Source organism: Lutra lutra, chromosome 8 (genome assembly GCF_902655055.1).
Source record: "Lutra lutra chromosome 8, mLutLut1.2, whole genome shotgun sequence".
Taxonomy (NCBI): Eukaryota; Metazoa; Chordata; class Mammalia; order Carnivora; family Mustelidae; genus Lutra; species Lutra lutra.
This window is the reverse complement of record NC_062285.1, coordinates 17,074,299-17,087,046: the sequence shown is the minus strand read 5'-3', so window position 1 is coordinate 17,087,046 and position 12,748 is coordinate 17,074,299. Positions and strand designations below refer to the sequence as shown.

Sequence of the window (12,748 nt, the reverse complement as noted above, 5' to 3'; positions counted from 1 at the left end):
TAAAGCCTCTGCCTTCGGCTCGGGTCATGGTCCCGGGATCCTGGATCGAGCCCCATATCGGGCTCTCTGCTCGGCAGGGAGCCTGCTTCCTCCTCTCTCTCTGCCTGCCTCTCTGCCTACTTGTGACCTCTATCTGTCAAATAAATAAATAAAATCTTCAAAAAAAAAAAATAAATAAAAGTCCACCCCTGTGTCGTGATCAATGTAAAATGACCCTCTGCCCTCCCCCCCCCCCCATACCCCGCTGCCTTTGCAGGTGGTGAGCCCTACACACCGGAGTGCGGTCCCCTCTCTCTCTACCTTGTGCTTCTATCACCCCCCCAAGCCCCTCCCGCCCAATCCCCCCCACCCAACCTCCCCCCCCCGCCCCCGGCATCCTGCTCACCCAGAGAAACCTCTGACCCTTCAGGAGGCAGGGAGAGGGAGGAAAGGGAAATAGGACCCAGTTCTGCCTTGATGGAACAATTAGAATGTGGTTTCATGCTTTTTAGGCCTGGCATGTTTCAAACATGCTTTCTATATGTTTACGTATTTTTAAACCTATTATTTCTCTAATGAGCACTTTCCTGGATTCCTCAAAAACCCACTTGGACCTCTCGCCACACTCCGTGACCCTTTAATTATTGTTGACTTAAGCCCTTCAGAACCACTGTGGTATTGGAGGCTGTTGGCACGCATTTCGAGCATCCGCTTTCTAAACTGAGACGGCCCTCTACGGTCTCCCGAGGTCCGGGCAATGGTTTGCTCTCCTCAGACCTCAGAGCTGTTTCTCGTCTATTTCTGACCTCATTCTCTATTGTCAGTCTCCTTTGCTTCTTATCTGCTCCTCTTGTTCCAGGACTGATACTTTCTTCCCTTCCCTCCCCTCCCTTCCTTTCTACCACCCCCCTTCCTGCCTCTCCCCTCCCTTCCTTATCCTGCCCCCGCCCCCCACCTTCTCTTCCTGTCTTTCCTTTCCTCCCTGGGCTTCTCTGTGCTTCATTCTACTTGCATGGAGACCTCCTTGAGGACAAGACCATGTTCTGACTTGAGTGATTTCTCTTTCCATCCCTAGTGCTTAGCCCAGGGATTTGGTGGGCATACAGAGGCATTCATGTTTCTTCAAGAGGATAGAAATCTGAACGTCTGCAGGAAAAGAATATTTCTGACAAGGTCCACCGTGATAAACCGTGTGTCTTGAGCAAGTTATTTACCTTCTCTTTGCCTGAGCCCCCTCCTCAGTACAATGGACATAACATAGGGTGTTCTGAGGCTTAAATAAATTAGCAAAGCATATAGAGCAGTGCCTGGCACAGAGGAGACACTCAACGAATGTCAGTACAGTTGTAGGAGACAGCTGCAGGGAGCCCAAGTCCACTCAGCCCTTGCAGGGATGCAGAGAAGACTCCAGAGTCCGATGTGGGAAATGCAGCCATCCCCTCAAGGACGCGAGCTGGGAGGAAGTCAATAGAGTCTCTGTCTCTCTCCCTCTCTTTTTCTCTCTCCACGTGTGTGGCATCTTCTTTACAGATGCTTTGTTATCCTCCTTGACTTTCTTTTGGTTACTGCCTCACCCGTAACCGTAGCTTTTATGTGACTTTGGTTTGCCATGGGGACAGATCTGGCTCCAGTTCCAAGCAAACTTTCAGTTCTAAAGCCCAACAACTATCCAGTGCATACTTGTCAGAGAGACCATCTTCCCCTTCATAGGCCACACAAAGTATGGGCTGGCTTTGAGGGAGGTGTCTCCCTTTGGTCTACCCAGCCATGGCCCTGGGGAAGAACTGGCCTTCTGCCTTCTTGATAAGGGAAGGGTAGGCACTAGGTCTGATGGGAGACCATTGCACATATATTGTACTTAACATCATCAGTCAAAGTGTACTTTTCCCTCTGGTGCCTCTGATAGTGTATCAGCTTTAATCTTTGGTGATTCTGCTATTCTTGGCAGAATATCGTCTTGTTTTTCTTATAGCTTAGTCTGGTTCTTAATCCTAAATCTTTTGGGAGAGAATGGACAGTCCTACTGGTTTGAAAGTTATTTTGTGTACTTTAAATATCAAAATGTTGATCTTCAGGGAGGCAGAAAAAGAGAGGGGGAAACAAATTATGAGAGACAAGATCTTAACTATAGAGAACAAATTGGGGGTTGATGGAGGGAGATGGGTGATTAGGGTTAAGGAGGGCACTTGTGATGATGAGACCTGCATGTTTTATGTAAATGATGAACCACTGAACTCTACTTCTGAAACCAATATTGAACTCTATGTCAACTAACTAGAATTTAAGTGAATTTTTAAAAGTGCTGATCTTCAGATAGCCATGGGTTCTTAATTACACTATTTGATAGTTTGATTTTTCTGTACTACTCACATCTTTATCTCATTTGATCCCTACCTTCTTGTTTGATGGTAAGTCTACTCTTTTCTGGCCCTTTTTGTTATATCCTCATCTATCCATCACAACTACCTTATATACTGACATGCTCCAGAATTCTTCATTTACTCCCGTTCTCAGGATTCTTCATGTACTCCCACTCTCACTCTCCATGGTTTTAGCTACTGCTGACATGTATATACCCCTCTCCTGAGTCTAGCCTTCTCTCTCCTGCTGCCCTGTAAACAATGTGTTCCCGATGAAACCCATTGTTCCCCCAACTGCCAAACTTCCTCCTCCTCTCTTCCCTAGGCTGGTGAATGTTACCATCTTCCCATGCAGTTGCTCAAGCCTAGGAATCATCTTAAAGTCCTTCTTCTCCTTTCTCCTCCTACACTGACTCTCAGTCCCATGCCTTCAATGTCTCTTAAGTCATGGTTTCCCTCCATTTTCACCTTTACGTCCCCAGTGCAGGCCTTTGTATTACATCTCAAGCCACTAACCTCCTTTTTGTAAGATTCTTCTGCCTTTTGTATAGCCCTCCACAAACCCATCCTCCATGCTACCCCCCTGAATTACCTTCCCTGAAATGAAAGGCTGATGATGTTACTCTGCCTAAAGCAATGATTCCCTGTCATCCTCCAGATGAAGTCCAAACAGCCACCATGGCACCCTTTCTGATTGTCTTACATGTCTCCTGTGCATGGCAAATTCTTCTTCTTCTTCTTTTTTTTTTTGCATGGCAAATTCTGACTCATTATATATTTGTTTTTGTGAGGCCTTCCCTGGTGACCCACATTAGGTATTCTCTTTGTGTTCACTCCTTCATGAATGCAAATGGTCTCATATGTAACCTGAACTTCTCGCTTTTGATCTATTTGTCTTTCTTACTCAGCAATGGACAACTTGAGACCTGGGACCAGGCCTTTTTCATTTTTATAGTCGTAGCGCCTAGAATAATGTTATGAACACCGGGGACAGTCAAGAAATATTTATAGATTAAATATTCATAAATAATTTCAAATATTGAGTGTTGGTTGTTGAAGGGAATAGAGGTTTGACTCCCTCCCAATATGCCCCAGGAGAATAAGTAAACAAATGAAGATAATTATTTCTTCTCACGTCATTTCCATTCTCCTCCTTGTCCCTGAATCTTCTCCCCACTTGAAGATAAACCCTGATGTACTCCCAACATTCAGAAAGATTGTTAGCATGAAGGAGAACACACATTTTACGTTCAGACAAAACTGGTCCTTTGTTTTCTTATCTCTAAAACAGAAAAGATCCTTGCCTCATAGAGGTTCTGTGACAGTAAGTGAAACTATGTTTTTCTAGTGCCTAAACCATTGCCTGGCATACTTAAGTGATCAGTGTATATCCAGACCTTTACCCCCTCCGTATTCCTGGGTCCACTGGGGAGATAGGTTGGTCATAATCTTGTTGTCTTGTTGTCTGTCTTTTGGTCAGTCCTTCTTGTCTTGTGACTGTTAGTCCTTTGGATCGTGGAGATTGAATAAAACATTTTAACTCTATTCATCTGAGATGTTTAATGTTACCACGAAGTTACTGAGAGATACTGACAAAGAATGATGAGCCATCTAGGACCACAAAGTGGCTAACTTCTTGAATGGAAGAGGAGAGAAGGGATGGGAAACAAGCAAATCAATTATGTGTGTGGGGTAGCCTAATGGATAAGGAAGGAATGATTTTTCTCTTTCTCCTCATGAATATCATCACCATATTCTACGTAAATTAAAATCTGGAAGCAACATGGTCTCACTGGGTAACCAGCAACCAGATTATTTTTGCATGTGAAGGTTTCAGTCGTGCTGTCCTTCATGGGAAAACACTCATGGGAGAGGTGATTAGTTCCTCTTTATCCTTGATACTTTCCTAGGCTTTACCGGAGCTAACAAATCTAATATGCCCTCTGAAGCTTTTCTTTATGAAGACCATTCTCCTTACAATAAACATTTACTATACCTATTTGTAAATGTATTATAAGTTCTATCTGTGCTGTATTTTTGTACTCAGACCAATTTTCATAAATATTTAAGTTGATTGTGTGTGAGTTTATTATACACACTAAAAGTTTATTGCTTTCCTGTTTCTATTTTGTTTCCTTCCGTTCTGTTTATCTCTGGAGTCTTCTAGAAATTTACCACATGTACTTAAACATTTCTGCTGTTCTGTCTTGATCTTCATCATCGTGACTTCCTAAAACATTTTTATTTTTAAAATAATTTCCCTCAAGCCCTTCTTTTTAACCTTAGCTTAGCCATTTTTCCCTTCCCCCCCAAATCTGGACTGACTACAAAAGTCTTTCAGAAATAGATACTGTCTCTTAATCACCCTTAACATCTTAATCATATTTAAATACCTCCTCACCTTCTTTTCTTGATATTATTCATTCATTCAGCAAATATTTACTATACTAGGTGCTAGGAGTTGTTCTAGTGTTAGAGATACAGCAGTGAACAAAAACCTCTGTTTTCAAAGAGCTTACACCCTACTGGGACATTGACAAATAACAAAATAAACTACACACACACACACACACACACACACACACACACACACACATGCATCCTTCTAAGCCCAGAATACATTGTGTGTCCACTTTGTACAATACTCTCTTTGGAACAGAGTAGGTGGAATTGGACGCCCAGTTGGGATAGATTTCTAGAACATCTTGAGTTTCGTATTTTTGTCACTCGTGTGGAATTTATCGAACACTACCAGGCATGATAGTTATTTTTCATATACCAAAATCTTCCTGCCTAAATTGAAACCCCATGTGGGCCAGATTCATGACTTACAGTTCTCCCAGCAGCCTTGCCTTCTAATTTATTTGTTCAAATAGTTGATGATGTCAAAAAGGAGTGAGTGATTAAACTTTGAAAATGTCAATGCACAATTTGGAGCCAGACAAATCTCTCTCTCGACTTAGCTGCCTGCCTTCTCATCCACCTATGAACACAGAAACGATCCTTGTTGTTCTGGATCCCCACAGTAAATCTCTGTTTTCTGAGGTAGTTTCGCTCAAGCCTCTGTAAGAAAGTTAAAAGTCCTGCTATCTTTAATCACAAATTGATGTTCTTTCTGAGGATTAATTTTACGAGAGTTAATTTTGTTATTTCTGAGTACTTGTTTCCATATTTATTTAGAAATGAAATTCCTTTAAGTATTAAAGCCCTTATTAACACAACTGGGCAGACTTCATGGGAAAGAAGTTCAAATGAAATACTTCCATATAGAGCTGTGGGAAACTACAGTTCAAGATCTCCATTAAATTATCCCTTTTTAATCGCTCAATAAGCTTGCCCTCCATGATGCTCTTAGCCCTGTGTGCTGGCTGACATCTTCTACGAGCCAAATGATTCTTCCTTTCTCCTGGAGGCACACTCAGTGAGAAAGACAACCTGCTTTGTTTTATAGGTGGCTCTGAGTCAAACTGTCCAATATTACAAAGCTACCCTGTAACTGGGTTTACCCTGAACAGGTAAACCTAAATATGCTTCCCACCATTCTGATTGACCTTCCAGTGGTCGTTTGCTTTTTTCTAAAGTCTTCCTATGGGTGTGAAGATGTTCCATTTACAAAAAAACAAAGGAAGGTGTTTAGATTGTAGAGCTGGAAAAATACTAATTTTTGCTTAAAGATTTTACCATAATATGTGATGAGTGCATTTCATACATGATTAGGCTCAGCCCTTTACTTAGCTACAGTCAATAGAATATTGAATTAGAAAATATAAAACTTGGGGCACCTGGGAGGCTCGGTCAGTTAAGCATCTGCCTTTGGCTCAGGTCATGGTCCTGGGGTCCTAAGATCAGGCCCTGCTCAGCAGGGTCCTGCTTCTCCCTCTGTCTCTCTCCAATAAATAATAAATTTAAAAAAGAAAATATAAAACTTTTAGTATTTGTTATGATCACAGAGTTTTGTGTAATTCTCCAAAAGCATTTCATAAAATTATTTTTGTATTTTTACATCAAATAAAGAGAAAATTACATGGCCTTTAGCTGATGCCCCCTCCCTTCACCTTGTGCTTCAGGAAATACTTAAAGATAATTCCTGCCAATGTACTGCTTGTGGAACAGAATGCTCAATAGTTGCAAGGACATAATTTAGGAAATTCACCTGACCTAGCCCCATTTTCTTGGCTAGCTGGGGATATATTATATTTATATTTATATATAGTTATGGCCGAGATTTATTATAGCAAAAGATATAATATAGGAGCTGCAGGAAAAAGACACACTTAAGCAAAGGCTATAGAAATCACACAGAGGTTTCCTTGTCCTCCCTCCCTTTCTGTTAGCATAGCGTAGGATGCAATTTTCTTGTGGGAGATAGCTCCGCCCAAGGAAGTCCACTTGAGTCATGGAATCCAAAATTCATAAAAGCGCATGCTCCAGTTTCCTATAGGGAAACTCCAGTTTGAATGACAGTACATTTCTCTCAGGCTAAAAGGAAATGGCATAACACTTCTCAACTGCTAAAGAAATCAACCGTGTCTTCTGTCTCTGCGGAAACTATCCTTTAGCTACGAAGAGGGGGAAGTAAAGACATTTCCAAGCAAAGGAAAACAAAGAATTTATTCCCGATAGTTCTACCTTTACATACTGACTAGTTACTAGAAGTTCTTCAAACAAGAAGAAAATGTTGAAAGAAACTGGAAGCATCAAGGAAGAAAGAAGGAATAGCAAAAAGAATTGGAATATGGGTATACACAATAGCCTGTCTATTTCCTCGTGAGTTTTATAAACCATATTTGATGATTGAAACAAAAATGAAGAAAGGTAAAGAGACCTCCATGGATGTGAGGTTCCCACGCTTCCCTCAAAGTGGTAAAATGTGGATACCAGCAGACTGTGATAAACCACGTATGTGTACTAAAATCTTACAGTAACCACTACAAACCAATACAAAGAGATACAGTCAAAAATGGTGCAAATAAATCAGAGTGGAAACTAAAAATATTCAGGTAACTGACAAAAAGTCAAAAAAGGAAAAAAACAGAGGAGTAAGAACCAATCAAAAAGCAGAGATTGGCAGAGTGGATTAAAAAGTTATGATGGAGGGGCACCTGGCTGCCTCAGTTGGTAGAACATGTGACTCTTGATCTCAGGGTTGTAAGTTTGGGCCCCATTTGGGTGTAGAGACTACTTAAAAATAAAATCTTTTAAAAAATGTTATGTGGAACTATATGCTGTTTAAAGACACTCACTTCAAATCATTGGTATAGGTAGGTGAAAGTGAAAGATGGAAAAAGATACCATGTAAACATTAATTTTTTAAAAAGCAGGAGTGGCCTTTTAATATGTAATAAAGTAGACTTCAGAAAAAAAAGAAAATTTCTAGAGACAAAGAGGAACATTACATATGACAAAATGGGTTAATCTGTGAGGAAGACATAATGGTCTAATAATGTTAGCACCAAACAGCAGATCCTCAAATACATGAAGCAAAAACTAATAGAGCAGAAAGTAGAAATAGACAAGTCCAAATTATGGCTGAGGATTTCAACACTCTCCACCTGAGCAACTGACAGAACTACTTGACCTGAAATCAGTAAAGATTATAAAAGATTTTGAACAACACCAGCAATAAATAGGATCTAATCAATATATTATAGAACACTCAACACTAACAACAGAAAACGTATTTTTTCAACTTCATGTGGAACATTTACAAATACCCAGGGTCATAAAACAAAGCTAAGCAACTTTGAAATAATTGAAATCATAGAGGATATGATCTCTGACCATTATAGAAGCAAACTAGAAATTAACAACAGTAAGACAACAAGAAAATCTCTAGATGGGCAGAAATTGATGACACGTTTTTAAATAAACTATGGGACAACAGTCTTGAAGTTTAAAACTACAAAGAACTGAATGAAGGTGAAGATATAGCATATCAAAATTTGTGGGATAAAAGCAAAGCAGTGCTTAGAGGGAAATTTATTTTACTAAATGTATTAAAATGAAAGGAAGGTCTTGAGTCAGTAAGCTAAGCTCTTACCTCAAACTAGAAAAAAAACAAGCAAAGAAAACCCAATACAAGGAGAAGGAAGAAAATAAAAAGGGCCAGAAATTAATGGAATTGAAAACAGAAAAACTGCAGAGAAAGCAAATGAAATCAAAAGCTTATTCTTTAAAAACATCAATAAGGGGCGCCTGGGTGGCTCAGTGGGTTAAAGCCTCTGCCTTCGGCTCAGGTCATGATCCCAGGGTCCTGGGATCGAGCCCCACATCGGGCTCTCTGCTCTGCACAGGGCCTGCTTCCTCCTCTCTCTCTGCCTGCCTCTCTGCCTACTTGTGATCTCTGTCTGTCAAATAAATAAATAAATCTTTTAAAAAATAAATAAAAATAAAAACATCAATAACATTGAAAAACTTTTAGCAAGACTGACAAAACATAAAAAAGAAATATGTAAATTATCAATATTAAGAAATGAAAGAAGGAATTAACATCACAAACCCTACACACATTGAAGGATAATGCTATGAGCACTTTAATTCAGCCACTTAGAGGAAATGAGCAAATTCATCAAAAACTGCAAACTACTAAAACTCACCAAGAATGAAATGGATGACTAAATAATCCAGAACTATGAAAGAAACTGAATTCATAAAACCATTCCTAAAAAGAATCTACTGACCTTGATGGTTTTATTTGTAATTCTGTAAAATGTTTCAAGAACTAATAACAACTCTAAAGAGTCTTTTCCAGGAAATAAGGGAAAATGTTTCCCAATGTATTATCCTAATGCAATATCAGAAAGGTGGTTATACAAAAAATTATGGGGATGCTTGGGTGGCTCAGTCGGTTTAAGCCACTGCCTTTGGCTCGAGTCATGATCCCGGGGTCCTGGGATCAAGTCCCCCATCAGACTCCTTGCTCAGCGGAGAGCCTGCTTCTCTCTCTGCCTCTGCCTGCTTGTGCGCTCTCTCTCTCTCTCTCTGACAAATAAATAAAAAAAAAATCTTTAAAAAGAAAAAGAAAATTACTGTGGTACACCATCCTGAATACGATGTAAAAATCCTCCATGAAATATTAGCAAATCAAATCCAGCAATACATAAAACGAATCATTCATCCAGAGGAGTTTATCCCCAAGAATGTAAGGCTGGTCAGCATTTGAAAATCAATGTAATCTACCATATTGACAGTATAAAGAAAAAAACCTACATGATTATATTAATTGATGCAGAAAAATTATTTGACAAAATTCAACATTATTTATGATAAAAAATACAACTGTCAGCAAAATAGGAATATAAGGGAACTTTCTCTATCTGATGAAAGGCATCCACGGAGGGGTGAAGAAAACTACTGATTATATCTTACTAATGGTTTGAAAGACTGGATGCTTTTGACAAGATCATGAACCAAAGGATAACTATTCTTATCACTCCTATCAACATGTATTGGAAGGCCTACACATGCAATAAGCATTTTTTAGAAGTATGAAGATTGGAAAGTGAGGGGGGAAAAATAGTTCCTATTTTGCAGACAACAAGATAGTCTAAATAGAAATCCTTAAAGAGGGGCGCCACCTGGGGGCTCAGTGGGTTGAGCCTCTGCCTTTGGCTCAGGTCATGATCCCCGGGTGCTGGGATTGAGCCCTGCATTGGGCTCTCTGCTCTGTGGGGAGCCTGCTTCCTCCTCTCTCTCTGCCTGCCCCTCTGCCTACTTGTGATCTTTGTCAAATAATAAATAAAATCTTTTAAAAAGAAAAGAAAAGAAAATCCTTAAAGAATCTACTTTTTTGTTGTTGTTAAAGATTTTACTTATTTATTTGACAGAGAGAGATATCACAAATAGACGGAGAGGCAGGCAGAGAGAGAGAGGAGGAAGCAGGCTCCCGGCTGAGCAAAGAGCCCAATGCGGGGCTCAATCCCAGGACCCTGGGACCATGACGTGAGCTGAAGGCAGAGGCTTTAACCCACTGAGCCCCCCAGGCACCCCAAGAATCTACTTTTTAAAAAACCTCATAGGGGGGCGCCTGGTGGCTCAGTGGGTTGGGCCGCTGCCTTCAGCTCAGGTCATGATCTCAGAGTCCTGGGATGAGCCCCACGTCGGGCTCTCTGCTCGGCGGGGAGCCTGCTTCCTCCTCTCTCTCTGCCTGCCTCTCTGCCTGCTTGTGATCTCTCTGTCAATAAATAAATAAAATCTTAAAAAAAAAAAGCCTCATAGGACTAATAGGTGAGTTTAGCAATAGATCAGGATATCAGGTCAATACACAGAAATCATATTTCTATATACTGACAATAAAAAATTGAAACCCCAAAATTTGTTGACTACCATTTTTAATAGATTTCAAAATGAAATATGAAATAAAAATGAAAGTGAAACAAAACTTATACATTGAGAAGCATCAAATACAAAGGAAATCAAAGAGTCACTGAATGAGTGAAGAGATATACCATGTTCATGTGTTGGAAAATTCAACATAGTAAAAATGTCAGATTTCTCCCAAATTGATCTATAAATTTGGTATAATTCCATCAAAATTCCAGTAGGATTTTCTGTAGATACAGACATGCTAATTCTAAAAACTTTATGGGAAGGTATGTAAAATAATTTTGAAAAAGAAGAATAAAGTTGAATGTCTCTGATTTAATGATTTGTGATAAAAATACAGTAATCAAGATATTAGTGAATGAGTCTTATATGCCTTCAAAGAAAAATGTCTTTTTTGTGTGTCTGTTTTAGCCAGTAGTTGACCCAGTTGATTTCTTCTTCTTCTTCTTCTTTTTTTAAGTTGTATTTTATTTAAGTAATCTCTACACCCAGCATGGGGGCTCGAACTCACGACCCCAAGATCAAGAGTCACACACTCTTCCAACTGAGACAGTCAGGCACTCAGACCCAGCTGCTTCCAATCTTAAGCAAGTTTCAGCCAGTGTTTCGTGGGTTGTCATTTCCATGGTCAGTCTGGTTTCCAAAAGCTTGGCAGTGCTATTTGGAGCAGTCCTGACTGTGTGTCCAGCTTAGGATTTGGGTGGTGGTCAGTCCCATTGTTCCATCCTCAAAATCTGTGATGTACTGTTTAGGGTCAGAACCATGTATACACAGCTTGGGGGGCGGGGGCGGTAAGCCTAAGAATTCATAAATAACTTGATTTTTTTTTTTCCTGAGCTTTTCCCTCTTCGTGATCTCCCTTGTCTTTGTTAGTTCCTTGGAGGTTTCTTTTTGGTCCTCAGGCCAGAAAACTTCATTTATCCTGCCCTGCTATACTCTTCCCATGACTGGCCCTATATCTCCAGCCAAGCAACATGAGGACTGAGCAAGTATAAAGTTATTTTAGGTTCTTATGAAATGCTGATGTCACCACTGCCACCACTGTCACAGGATTCCTTAGGGGCTGGGGCACAAAAGAATGGAGGGGAAAAAAAAGAACACAACAAAACACAGCTTTTCTCCACCCTGTGTCTTTTCTGTTTCTCAAGAGGGCTCCTCCTTGAGCTCTGTCTGTGCTAATGACTACTTCCAGATTTTGAGCTGTGTCTGGTTTGGAAAATACTGGAGAAAAAAATAAACTCACCATCTGTTCAGTAATAATTCAAAAGATTTTCTCAGCTCTTCCTGGTACCATTTGCTTTTCAGAGTCTTCAAGTAGTGGTCGAATCCTGTCCGGGTTTGATGGACTGTATTCAGTAGGAGAAACAGGATTAAATGTGCCTACTCCATGTTACCTGGAATGAGAACACATGTCATTACTTTTGCCCAACTCATAAGTTAATGAGGGAACCAGTAAGATGTTAGTATTAGTCCAGAGGACATTTGGTCCAAAGGACATTTGAGGATCTAGGTATTTATATCCAGTTTAATTAAGGAATGTTAGGAAAAGATCACTGAGTTACATAAAAAACAACAACAACAACAACTAGTTAGTATCCTACAGGACAATAAACTATAGCCTCTGGCAAGATCTTCTCAATCCACAGAAATAGTTTGCATCTCTACTAAACAAACACATGTTAGCTAGCAAATTCTCTAAGTTTGAAGCAATTAATTCACAGAATGTTTTAATTAAACAGTATCTTTACAACTAAGTACATTCCAGTTTTCCTAAGTACAGAATTAAGTGCATTTCACTCGATAAACTTTAGGTAACGAATGCCTGGGTGGCTCAGTCGGTCAAGGCACTGCCTTTTTTGGCTCAGGTCATGATTTCAGGGCCCTGGGATCAAGTCTCGCATCGGGCTCCTTACTCAGCGGGGAGCCTACTACTCTCTCTCCCTCTGCCTGCCACTCTGCTTGCTTGTGCTGTCTCTCTCTGTCAAATAAATAAAATCTTTAAAAAAAAAAAAGATAAACTTAGGTAAGTCTTCACTCCTGCGTGACATGGATGCCAGCCTTATTTTGTTTTGCTTTTTTTCCAT

The 12,748-nt window shown here is 40.1% G+C and overlaps 1 protein-coding gene across 6 annotated transcripts in view; it reads left to right on the top strand.

Moving 5' to 3' along the window:
* ARMC3 (armadillo repeat containing 3) overlaps positions 1-12,748 on the top strand; it is a 92,105-nt gene that overhangs the window by 70,175 nt on the left and 9,182 nt on the right. The gene's annotated exons all lie outside the window — the stretch shown is intronic.